The sequence below is a fragment of the Lactuca serriola genome, chromosome 6 (genome assembly GCF_051521515.1).
Source record: "Lactuca serriola cultivar US96UC23 chromosome 6, Lser_US96UC23_V15, whole genome shotgun sequence".
Taxonomy (NCBI): Eukaryota; Viridiplantae; Streptophyta; class Magnoliopsida; order Asterales; family Asteraceae; genus Lactuca; species Lactuca serriola.
In genome coordinates, this window is record NC_136413.1 from 102,934,075 (window position 1) to 102,947,756 (window position 13,682).

At 40.1% G+C, this 13,682-nt stretch overlaps 1 pseudogene; it reads left to right on the forward strand.

Annotated features, from left to right (window-relative positions):
• Nucleotides 1-375: 375 nt before the first annotated feature.
• LOC145060044 (uncharacterized) overlaps nt 376-13,682 on the forward strand; it is a 51,854-nt pseudogene continuing 38,547 nt past the window's right edge.

The following is a 13,682-nucleotide window of genomic DNA, read 5'->3' on the forward strand; positions in this document are numbered from 1 at the left end:
TGAAGTATGGAAATAACTCTTATGACACAATCAAAGGATATGGAATGATAACCAATGGAGACTTCTCTATTCGAAAAGTAGCTTATGTGGAAGGATTACAGCATAACCTCGTCAGTGTATCACAATTAGTTGTGGGAACTGGTTTGAAGGTTTCATTCGATGATGAGGGATCAGAAATAATTGAGAAGCAATCAAAAAGGGTTCTGTTGAAGTTTTAATGCAAGGGAGAGATGTATCCTTTAAATCTCAACCCAATTCGAGGAAAACCAGCAATATGCCTGCTGACAAAGGCGAACACTGATGAAAGTTGGTTATGGCATCAACGTCTATCGCACCTGAACTTCAAAGACATCAATAAGTTGGTACATGGTAATCATGTTCGAGGCCTTCCTCTTCTCAAGTTTGATAAGGAACATCTGTGTGCAGCGTGTGAGATGGGCAAACAAAGTAGAAAGAGCCATCCTACACGTATCAATACAAAGATTATTGAAGCTCTTGAACTTCTGTATATTGACTTATGTGGACCTTCGGCTATCGAAAGCTTCGGTGGTAGTAAGTTAATTCTTGTCATAGTAGATGATTTTTCACGCTTCACCTGGGTTTTCTTTCTTAAACAGAAATCAGACGCAACTCCCAAGTTGAAGAAATTCATCAAGCAATTGGAAGTGCAGCTGCGAAAGCTGGTGAGAAATATTAGAAGCGACAATGGGCTTGAATTCAAGAATAAAGATTTTGAGGAATTTCTGGCCGAAAAGGGGATATCTCACAAGTTCTCTCCCCCCTATACACCACAACAGAATGGGATTGTTGAAAGACGAAATCGTTCTTTATGTGAGGCAGCCCGAACCATGCTAAGCTTCGCTTCTGTTCCGCTATACTTCTAGGCTGATGCAGTTGCAACCGCGTGCTATACTCAGAACCGATCCTTACTCAACAAACGATTTTGCATCACTCCATATGAAATTCTGAACAATTGAATGCCCAACGTTAAATTTTTCCACGTGTTCGGTTCAAGGTGCTTCATTTGCAATTCCAAAGAGAACCGAAACAAGTTTGACGTCAAAGCCGATGAGGGAATTTTTTAATGGGTTTTGAGCATTCTAACACTTCCTAAGTGTACATGCAACCCTAATAACCTTGAATCTATGTTTTCTCTATATACATGTAAATTTCTTTTTCAAGGTTATTTCCTAAATAGCATTGCATGGGGATTACATAAAACATAAAAACTAGTAGAAATACATACCTTGTTGTTGCTTGGATTCCTTCAAGACTTTGTGAGCCTAGTACCCCAAATGTTGTGCCTCAAATGCTTCACAAAACACCACAAAACTTGGAATAACTTGAGAGAATACTTCTTACACTTGAAAATCGGTTATGCCCTCTAGTGCCGATTTTGCATGCTATAGGGTTTCTTTTATAGTGTGTCATAATTAGGAGTTACAAATGTAAACCCTAATTGTCATGACTCTTCATTTCTCATGACCCATGGGTTTGTAACTCCCATGGACTATCCATGGAGCTCCATATGGTTATAACCAAACCCATAAACCATGGATCATTAACCCACCATAAAAGAATTGATGATTGTCATAATCAACCCTATATATTTAATTAGTCTCACTTTGATCACCAAATTAATACTAGATTAATACTTGATCAATACTAATTAAATAATACTATTATTAATATATTAGAACTTACAATATATTAATAATCACAAGTGTACTTTCTCTCATTTCTCATGACCCATGGGTTTGTAACTCCCATGGACTATCCATGGACTATCCATGGAGCTCCATATGGTTATAACCAAACCCATAAACCATGGATCATTAATCCACCATAAAAGAATTGATGATTGTCATAATCAACCCTATATATTTAATTAGTCTCACTTTGATCACCAAATTAATACTAGATTAATACTTGATCAATACTAATTAAATAATACTATTATTAATATATTAGAACTTATAATATATTAATAATCACATGTGTACTTTGTCTCATTTTGTCTATCCAAGTATTGCAATGCCATGCAACCCAAATGGACCATGCCGGTTCGGGTCAAATACATACCAAATAAAGTTATGGACTTAGACACTATATTCAATAGTCTCCCACTTGGATAAGTCTATTAACTATATTTGCAATTATCACTTCAAAATCCGACTAGCAATCGTAGCTCTTTAAAAGTCTCTCAGAACTGAGATGATGATGATACGCCATTTAAGATAAGTGATCATATAATCCTCTGTTCTCATGATATCAGCCAGACAAACACATGGAACATGGTCTTACTTATTGTCCAGCATTTGTTTCTCGATCTCTGATTTGTTTCGACATAGAACTAAGTTGAACACATCGATTAGGTTCTGACCGGGCCCGGTACATAGGTCAAAACCAAATCATCGAAGGGCCCAAATATCGCTTCTATTTCTAGAAGGAACAGATAAACTTTGACTGATATGCTTGTACTAACTACTTGTTGAATTATTCATAAAGGCACATTTTTATAACATCGAGTTACCAATGCGTTTTCTTACAATCAATGAATAACCAACTCATAGTCAACAATTCATATCTCTAGGTTTGAAGATTTATATGATATTACCGTCTCACGATCACTCGAGATAAATTCCATGAAGTGATGCAAGTGAGCGTGGATTGAATCCAATACTCAACCCTTATGAGTACTCATGAATGTTGTAGCTGATGGGTTTTATACATAAGAACAACCCTATGTGCTCATACAAACCCTAATGCTTGGATCTAGGTTTCTCTATTGTACATGCAATGTATCCAAGACTTACAATCTTAGATTTAACATACTATAAACTGAAATTAGGGTTTAGAGAATTACCTTTGATTGTTATGTAGCAATCAAAATCTCAATTCGTCCTTACAATGACTTTAGAAAGCTTAGAGTCACAATTGTCACTCCTCTAATGGCTCACAAACACCAAGAGCAAGAGGATGAAGAATAAGGAGAGAGGAGGCTGCCCAAGAACGTCCAAAACCCTAGAGAAACTCTTAGCCACGTTTTTGCGGCTTAAGGGTACTATATATACATGTAGGCTATTAGGGTTTTCAACTAGGAAAACCTAATTTGACTGCTTAAGCCCTAAGCAGCCCATGGACCCTTTTAGAATAACCCTTGGACGATTTCTAATGGGTTTCCCCATAGAATTCGTCCAACCTATTATTCCAAGGTGATCCATAGCCCAAATGCAATTATCTTATAATTACAGTTCCAATCCCTTAAGTTTAATTAATCTCTTTTAGCCACAAAATTAATTATCAATTATTTCTTGACTAATATTAATTAAACAATATGATTTCTCCTTTAATATATTATTCTCATAATATATTAATAAATCATAATTAATCCTTTCTCTCCATAATTCATCCTATCAAGTTGCTTTGGTGAAGGCAACCCAAAAGGACCATGCACCATCGGGTCAAGTACATACCAAAATAGTTATGGACTTAGACGCTAATCCAACAATCTCCCACTTGGATAAGTCTAATAACTATTCTGCATATGACTTCAGATCCTGATCTGCAATCGTAGCTTTCCAAAGCCGTTGTCAACTCTGATCTTATCAGATACGCGTGTCCTTTAGATAAGGGATCATATATTCATCCATTCTAGATATCGTATAGATATGAGACATGAACTTAATCATTCCCTCTATACTATTTCCCGACTTCCGATTTATGACGACTGACAACAGACTACAATTGATCACATCAAATTAGTCCCGGCTCGGCCAAGCGCTTAGGTGCCATCACTAAATCATCGAGGGGCCTAAAGATATCGCTTTTATCCTACTTTGGATAAAAGGAACGGATAAACTTTGATTCAATGCTTGCTTGCACTTACTTACCGAATCACACACAACAATATGTTTTATAACACGAAGTTACTGGTGCGTTTACATATTATCAATGTGCAACCGATTCGCAAGATACAACTCACACATCTTTGTGCAACCGATTCGCAAGATACAACTCACACATCTTGGTTTCAAGAATATAAGATGTTATCGTCTCACCAATCACTCGTGATAAAATCCATGAAGTGATCCAGGTGAGCGTGGGTTTAATCCAATGCTCAAATCATATTCATAAGCACTCATGAACGTTGCAGCAAACATTTGCTTATGTCTAATACACTTTAGACAATCCACATACCAATTCACGACAGTCTTCATTCATATCTACTTCCAACATATGAACGACTGTGGTCCGTTCGAATAATTTTACTGTTCTGAACCAATTAAATTATTCAGGAAGTCAAAACATGCAAAGTGAAACACAAGAATAATACTAATCCCATATGGCCCCAAACTTTTGAGTATAAATAAAACACCTTTTATCTATTACCATATTGATTACTCATTCTTACTTGAATTATTACTACACTTGTCCCATGCTCTTAACATGCAAACAATGTTTACCTATGGTCCTTACTTTGTGAAATAGGTCAAATGAACACATTTCCAATCACACTCATTTCACAACTCCCAATCCCTATCACAAGTGTAAGAATATCAAATTCTTGCCACTTATAGAATATGCTAGATTCTAACATTTTATGCAATGATCCTTTCGTAAATTCATAGCTCAAAATCATCAAGACTTGGCCAATCTCTCTCAGAAACAATTCTATAGATATGATGTCTCTCACTCAAAGTACATTCCTTTAAACATCCTTTTGCATAAAATTTTCTAATCTAGACATAGACTCTCAATATCCAACTCCCAATATGGAAACATTTCCATATTTGCCATACGACAACTCATTCTTAATAGAATCTTATGTATTCATAATAATGTCGATATGGTCCATCCAATACTATACTTCCAACTACTCACAAGCGACCAATCCTCGACGAAATTTGGATCGTCCTTTGATAGTTGTTTAATTATCTTATTCAAAAACCAATTCTTGTCCTTTTTCCCTCTAAATGCGCTAGACATTTGGAAAATTTTAGAATGTTCAAATATTATAGCATTTGCAATTAATCCTATACCCGAAGCGTATGGGACACGATGCATCATATCTTACATAAAGATACGATACTTTATCAATCTTTTGCCATAATATTTTATGTGTCACGTTCTCACAATTCGAACTATGAATAGGGATGCCATAATCATAATCGAAATTTAAGAACGCACTATGTATCCTTGACTAAATTTATTAACATTCCACAACCTAAGCCTTTAGATTTGAAATGAAGCATAATATTCTCTCCCTTAATTATAGCAAAAAAACTTTTCAATCCTTACGACTTTGCAAGGTATAACTCTTGTTTTCTATAATTAATATTGCTAACTTGCAATACTTACCTTAATAATCATACAAGCACAACATTTATGCTCCCACTATCATGATGATTATTTTCATATAAGCATAACACTTATGCTCCCACTATCTTTGACATGTATTCAGAAAATAGCTTAACTTCCAGAAAAACAATACCTATTGAATTTCTTAAGTTATTATTTCTAATGCTTTGATAATCCTTTTATCTAAGCTTCTCAAACTTATACACTTTTGCCTTATATAGCTCACATGTGTGTCTAAACAATTCAAACTAATTGCCAAATCTCACAATTCGAATCATGGAAAGGGATATCGTAACCATAATCGAATTCGAGAATCCAATTTTCACAATCACTATCTTCTTAAAATCTCTCTTAGTGAAAGCATTTCCTCACAGTCATTTTCATGAAGGAGGGAATCTTATGACACTTAGATTTTAATGGTGTATGTGTTCCTATCCATGTGAATTTGTCAAAACCAAAGTTTACGAAAAATTCAAACTCATATGGACCGAACCTTCTCAATCTTGATTTATTGCCTTATGGTAACACGAGTGCTCACCATGTCTTCCAAGTAGTTAAGCAGCTCACCCTTTCCTATCAATGTACTTTTCATTGATCAAGGTGCTTGCCTTTTATGCGTTCAAATGAGAACTCATAGAACTCATATGCATAATTAACTCGATTGGAACGGCACAGAAACAAGATAGTGTCAACACGATAGGTTGTAAACCTCAAGTCGTGTGCTAGTGATGTTCGATAAGGTTTATTTGATTTGTTCTTGAACCCTTTCAAGACCATTAAGACTCCCACTGACTCCTTGACATATAATATTCTCTTGTCAATAAACATTTCTTGACAAACAAATATTCAAGAGTTAGTGTAGCTTTTCACAAAATTGGTCCTCGTTGGTCTTTGTCTAATCCAAGACATCACAACTTACCAATTTCAAATGTGTAAGAATAAGAAAACCTTTTTCCAAATTCTACATTTGATGAATGTTATAAACCTTCTTAAGACTTGTCACTCAATGTCACAATCTTAACTCTAAGACTTGTTTTGGAACGAAGTATGATTGACTTCTTGATTTAACCATTTCTTCAATTCTTGATTCCTCTTCTCAAACATACAATTGTACTAAGACTCACTTAGAGGATCAATTGAGATATGGTTCTTAATCATTAAGACCTATCATAAAACATAATAAAAGGTACTCTCCCTTCTTCTTAGAATAGAGAAACTTTTATCTTTCTGCCTACTTGATTCTTCTTATTCGTTCCACTATTGATTTAAACTCTTTTAATCAATTCAGAATTACACTTAATCTTATAAGTATAATCATATTTACTAAAACTTTTAGTAAATCATGACGAATATCTTTGTTACTCTTGTGGGGGACTTGATCAACACACAACTTTGTGTACTCGATCTCTTAGTCCTTCACTTGACACTTTGTCAATGAATTAGTCTAATTTCCAAATGTAAAAGTTTTTCATTCATCATACACGTTGCATGATTCCAAGTTTCTGTCCAATCGAAACTTCGACAATGAGAAACTCTCCCTATTTGGTAAATTCTTGACATTTCCAAAAATAACATAATTAAGAATCAAATCCATTATTGCTAATAATAGAAATCTTCAAACATCAATTTTTCATGCATGCCATTGTAAGGATAAATAAACAAAATTTTATTTTATTATGGAAAAATTTGTCCTTACAATGCAACTCATCGAAAACTATATTAATACATATTTCTTAGCAATCTTTTCTAACTCCAAGTAGTAGCTCAAGATTCTAATCTTCAAGTAATGCGATCGAAATCCATTTCTTCACGATTAGATTCCGCTCACTTCTTCCCTTAAGCTTCCTCTCCTTTTCTTTGATCCTACAAGAGATCGAAATGTAATCTTATCACATCATGTATTAAGAATCTAGAATAGGAACTTAAGAGAGTTAGTTAATGGATTTTACCTAAAGCAGAGCCATACGTTTTGACTCTCCCATCTCTTAGATCTCTTAGGTAAATAGGGCAACTTCGTCTCCAACGCCCCTTCTCTTGGCAATAAAAGCAAATTGACTCTTTTGGAACAGCACATGGAACTACTTCAGACTTTTCCTTTCTCTTATGATCAAACTTTTCGATCATGACATGTCTTTCGTTGCCATTGCCTATATCCATAGAGGTCTGGAAGGTAGATTCACCAATCAACTTTGCTTTTCCGGTGCGCCAAATCATTGCTGATTCAGCAGCAATGAGCATGTAGGTGTGTTGAGAGAAAAACTTGGAGACACACTTGAACAAACGTTAGTACAAGTATATTGCGGAATATAGTTAATCTCAAAGGATCTAAAAGCTCAACAATAATATAGTTAGATAGTTAGATAGTTAGTTGCGGAAAGTAAAGAAATGTAAATGACAACAGTTGTTATATCAAGAATACACTTAAACTGATTCATAACAAGGAATGCATTCACTCCGAGTTAGTAAGCAAGATCAAGTTTAGTGATTAAGTCTAGAAGACTTACTCCGAAGAGAGGTTATGTTCCAGTAGCAGTTTGAGTGTGAAGAGTAATAAGATAGAGAAATGAAGAAGATAAGAGAGATGATTGAAGGAGAAATCTTATGTATTAAGAAGTTAAGAGTTCACACTTAGAAGTAGAGAGTGTAGTAAGAAGTCGTAGAAAGAGGTAGTTTTGATACAAAGAATGAGTCTCTATTTATAGAGACTCTGAAACAAACTACTCTATAAGCAGGCGTGCAAGGCATGCTGGATAATAGAGTACATTACATAGGATAAGTAAAAGAAATAGACTTGATGACTCCGGATGCTGAGATGGTTGCTGATGGAGAACGGTTGCGGTTACAGTTGTAGAATTGACTCCGGGTGCTTGATTGCCTGCGGGAGCTGAACCGTTGCGGTAGTAAAGTGAAGGTTTCGGTAGTTGAGTTCAACAGGGTCACTTTTATGATTCAACAATTTCCCCCTAAGTGACCTCTTTAACTCCGGTTCAGTTATCAAGTTTGAGGAACTTGATCAAAATCCACTAAAATTTTCTAACATTTTCCAGCCAAGTGATTCTTCTTTTAATCTCAAACTTGACTTCAGCAGTAGTGTGCTTTGATCTTTCTACTGCGGTCTTGCAGATGTCAAGTTGCTTATTGGGCAGGCGGTGCATGTCATTCATCAGAATGAAGTATTTGACATTGTCTGTCTTCCATTTGAATATGATGCCAAGTTCCAGGAAGTTGGTTGCACCTAGAGATCTTTCTTCATAGCCTTCAGTAAGCATTGGCACTGGTTCAAGTGGTGGAAGGTCAAATTTCTTGAGTATGGTGGGGTCGATGTCCGCATCTATTTTGGCAAAGTCGCAAATAGTGTCCCTAAGAAAGGATTTGGCTTTGTCAAGAGCAATCTGCATCTTCGGATGCTTCTCTGTTTTGTTCTGAAAAACTCTGGCAATGAGAAATATTTCTTCAGGGTTCATGCAGGGGAAGTCTGCCTGGGTGCGTATGTAGTCATGCTCTCTTCTGGTAAGAGTGAATTGAGCAAAGTCTGCTTTCATGAACTTCCGCATCTTGTAGTTTTTTACTGCGGATGGTCTATCGTTAGACCATACGTTTTCCATTGAAGAGCCATGCTTCGCATAGAAGCGAGTGAGTCTTTCAAATTCCATCGACAAACGCTTGTGATCAGGAAGACTGCGGTTGAAGGATTCAAAGACAGCAAAATCCTTGGCATTGGGAGAGATTAGAATATCCCAATAACCATCGGATGGTGGTTCAACATAAGTGAGATGGGGAGTGTAGTCTTCATCTAGCAGCCTGCGGTGCGGATTGACCCATGAGTTGATCAGCGATTGGCCAGTGATTTCGGTTGTCTTTCTTTTCTTGAGGATAGCTATGGGTTGTCTATCATAATCAGAATCACTGCTCGATACAGTGGTGGTTTTGGCTTTTCGTTTCTTAGAAGGTGAGGTTGGTTTTGGGGCTTTCTTCTTGGGTGTGGTACCTTTCTTTTTGGAAGCCACAGATTTTCTCCGTTGAGAAATGTTAGAAAGTGTAGTGGCAGAAGGGGTTGCGGTACCCTCAGGAAGAATGATAGTAGAAGGAAGAGGTGGGGTAGCAGGGTATGGGATAATACTCTCTGTAGCCTCTATATGATCTGAGACATCAGCAGTCTCGAGACCAAGCAAGGTAAGGATGTAGCACCTGGTTCCTGGTACGTACTTCTTGTGATTAATAATTTAATTTTTATGCATTTTTTCCTTGGACTCGGCGAGTTGAAGGACCAACTCGCCGAGTAGGAGCGGGATAAGGCGCGGGGTTTGAACTTTGTGCTCGGCGAGTCGGTCCCCGGACTCGGCGAGTAGACCCTGTTTGGACAAAAACCCTAATCCGGGCATTTGCACCCTATTTAAATGCTCTAACTTGGCCTCTTTAGTCCTAACACTTCCAGAGAGCTGTAGAGAGAAACCCTAGCCCCCATATTGTTCTTAAGAGTGATTATGGCCTTGTGGAGAAGGATTGGAGCTTAGAGAAAGCAAGAGGAGGTTGAAGTGTGCAAGGAGGGGAGGTAGATCCGGGATCTACACTATGAGAAGCTTCCATTCAGGTAGAAAAGTTCTTACCTTGATCATTAGTTCGTTGGATCCCTTTTTTGTCCCAAATTAGTGGTTTCAAGCCCTAAAACTTTAATTCCATGTATTTATGCTTTAAGTTTTGAAAAGACTTCAGATTGGGACCTTATGGACATCCTAGAAGTATAAAGTCTCTGTGGTTGGGGATATTGAGGTCCCTATTGAGTGTATGACCCCTTAAAGAGCTTGGATTTGCCTTCGTGAGCCATAGGGTCATGCATGCACGTAAAGTTTGCAACTTTACGTGATAAGCATGCCCTAGGAGCATAAATCTATGGGCTAGAAGCGTTACATGTCTCAGTTTTGGTCTGTATGGGAAGTGGGTCATAGGGACTCGGCGAGTCCCAAAGTGGAAGTCGGCGAGTTCTATGAAGATGGTCTTAGACTCGGCGAGTTGGAAGAGCAACTCGGCGAGTCCTATGAAGATTGCCTGGAACTCGCCGAGTTGTTCTTCAAACTCGGCGAGTCATATGAACTTTCACTGAGTAAGAGGGGATTTAAGTGTTGAATGTCCAACCCTTCGTATCTGCACGCGGGGTTAACAGTGTAACGTAGTCCCAAAACCCCAAATCCTCTTGCGGATGTTCTGGTGAGGATTGGAAGCGAGTAGGAGACCTACTCTTGGAACTCGGCGAGTTGCTCTCGGACTCAGTGAGTCTGACCACGAGTCGGTTCCATAGTCCCGAGTAGTGAGTCAATAGTGACTCAGGGAGTGGAAAGAGGGACTTGGCGAGTATGACCGGGTTAGTAGGAGAAGGACTCGGCGAGTCTGTGCCACGACTCGGCGAGTCCAGTTAACTGGAAGTTGGCTTTGACCAAGAGTTGACCTTGGACCAGGGATGGGTCAATCAATTGACCTAAGGGTATTTATGAGTGGCTAATCTACGTTTATGGGTTTGTAGCCGGAGGATTACCGGTGCAGCAGCCAGACGTCTAGCAGTCAGACCTTCGGTAGCTACTCTTCGAGGTGAGCTTCCTTCCAGTAGTAACGGGTCTAAGGCACCAAGACCGGCCCGTATAGACGATATGTTAGTATTGGAGTGTGGGCCGAGCCCGTATCTCTTGGTTGAGTTGATTATGATATATGCCAGTATGATAGAATTATCTATACTCGTTGTCTGTGTGATACTTGTATATTTTGGTTTAGCAGCTAAGTGTGGGCGAGGCCCGTATCTCTCTGAGAGTGGAGTGTGGGCGAGGCCCGTATCTCCCAGATAGCGGAGTGTGGGCGAGGCCCGTATCTCCCAGCTAACGGAGTGTGGGCGAGGCCCGTATCTTCATGAGTGTGGGTGAGGCCCGTATCTCCTAGCTGTTCATTGTATGTTTGTATGGTATGAGGTGTTATGGGGGAACTCACTAAGCTTCGTGCTTACAGTTTTCAGTTTTGGTTTCAGGTACCTCTTCTTCGAAGGGGAAGGAGCTGGCGCGGTAGCAGCCCATCACACACATGCCTCGTATTCCGCACCATGAGATCTTCCTGGGGATTTGTACTCTGACATTTATTATGTTTTATGAAAATATTTTCCAGACATGCGGTATCTTTTATTAAATGTTATGATCGGTGAACGTTTTATTTCTAATGTTTTACCTAGTATATGTTTTAAAAAAATGAAATTTTTGGCTCGTATTTTGGGACGTTACAAGTTGGTATCTGAGCCCTGGTTTGAGGGATTCGGACACACCTTTGGGGGTGTCTAAACTCAAATCGAGGGATTAAAAGAATTTAAAGAAGAAAATGTTTTCTAAAAGCTAAGTAAAGGGTTTTAAGAAGGAAAAAAGTGTGTGATGTGCGCGAACGGCCGAGCTCAAGTAAGTATTCCCCAAAGTACCCATACAAGCCTATGTTATGTTTATCAGTTTCAGTAGAACTGCATGCTAGAATAGGACTAAGGATCTAGGAGTGATGCCTTATGTGCCTGCTCTATGTGCCTCAGTGTATGAAAACTGCATGCTAGAATTGAGTAGACAACAGTAGGATAGCCTGACTAGGTTATGCCTGATAGTATGAGCTTAACATCATATGCTAGTACAGTTCCTGTTATGAGGATAGAGTTGCTTGAGATTGTTTCCCTTTTATCCGAATGCTGTTGCTTTGTGCTATGAGGGCCTTGAGTGATGAGAGTTAGTTGTTAGGTGAATACGTTAAAGTCGTAGGTGACCAGGGTTGAATAATCTCAGAGTGTTGGACTCGACCCTATCACGTAGCTCTTGTTTGGGTCCTAACCGTGGTAGGGATGAGTCCCTTAATTGAAGGATTATCCGAGCCTCGTTGCATGTGATCGTATTCAGGTAATGGCTAAGTGGCATTATAAGAGGCCTTCAGCAGCTGAGGACTGGGTTGGGTGGAGTCAGAGGTCTCCTAGGATAAGCCTAGGATGAGTATAGCAGTGATCAGCGGTAGTAAAAGGGACCTGGTGGAGTCAAGGTAGTCCTTGGAGAAGGTACGGATAGATGTGGAAGGTAGTATGGGCCCATACTACTGAAAGCAGAGGATCCGTACCCGAACTAAGGAAGGCTGAGGCAAGACCAAGGAACTTGAAATAGATTTTATTCCTTAGGGGTATCAGTATCACTAATGGTTGTCTGTGTGTATTGCAGAATGGTGGTACTACGCCAGAGGCCAGCTGGTGGCAGTTCCGGAGAGGGGTCGGGTTCGGGATCAGGTTCCGAGCCAGTAGACGAGAGGCTATGCGAGTTCATCGCGTCAGAGATCACCAGAGGCATCCTTGAGTCGACTCCCATCATTTTCGGGTCGATCAAGGAAGGGATAGTTGAGCTGATGGAGGACCGCCTCAGGGCGTTCAGGAGCGACATGGCATCTGGCCAGTCAGGATCTCGCACACTGTCCTTTAAGGACTTCCGGGGCAGTGGGGCGCCGGATTTACACGGGGAAAAGGACCCCATAGCTGCCAGACGATAGATTGCATACATTGAGTCTGCACAGATGATTAGCTTCTGCCCTGAGGGGTCGAAGGTGAGGTTCACAGAAGGGTGTTTACGAGATCGAGCGAGAGATTGGTGGGAGTCCGTGGGTGACTCGTTGGGAGCCTCGGCTGTCAAGGCTATGAATTGGTCGGACTTCGCGACCAGGTTCAAGTCAGAGTTCGCGCCGGCTGTCGAGCTTCAGCAGCTGGCTAGGGAGTTCTTGGATATGCGACAGACGACGGAGATCACCGCCAAGTTCCGGGAGAGGGCATTGCTGGTGCCCCAGTATGCGGGAGATGAGGATATGAGGAGGACCCGCTATCATGACATGCTACGGGCCGACATCCGGGAGCATGTTAGCTTTTCAACTTGCCCTACCCTAGAGTCCATGATTGCCAAGGCGAGGGAAAGGGAGATTGACTTAGAGCACATTCGGAAGAGAAAGGCAGAGGCGGGGCAGGTGGTTGGGGCTTCGGGGAAGAAGCCCAAAGGATCAGATGTGAGGCCGAAAGGCCAAGGAGGGCCGGGCCGCTGCGGGAAATGCAGCACGTCGCATGAGGGAACATGTAGGTTGGGATCATCAGGCTGCTACAAGTGCAGCAAGACGGGGCGCTTTAGCAGGGATTGTCTTGCTCCTGTCTCAGTTGTTCAGACATCTGAGTTGCTGTGTTTCCACTGCAACCAGAGGGGCCACAAGAGGGCCAATTGCCCCCAGTTGACAGCATCAGCGCCGGTTAAGGCGCCGACTCCAGCTACCCTGCGGATTACAGATGGCCGGCA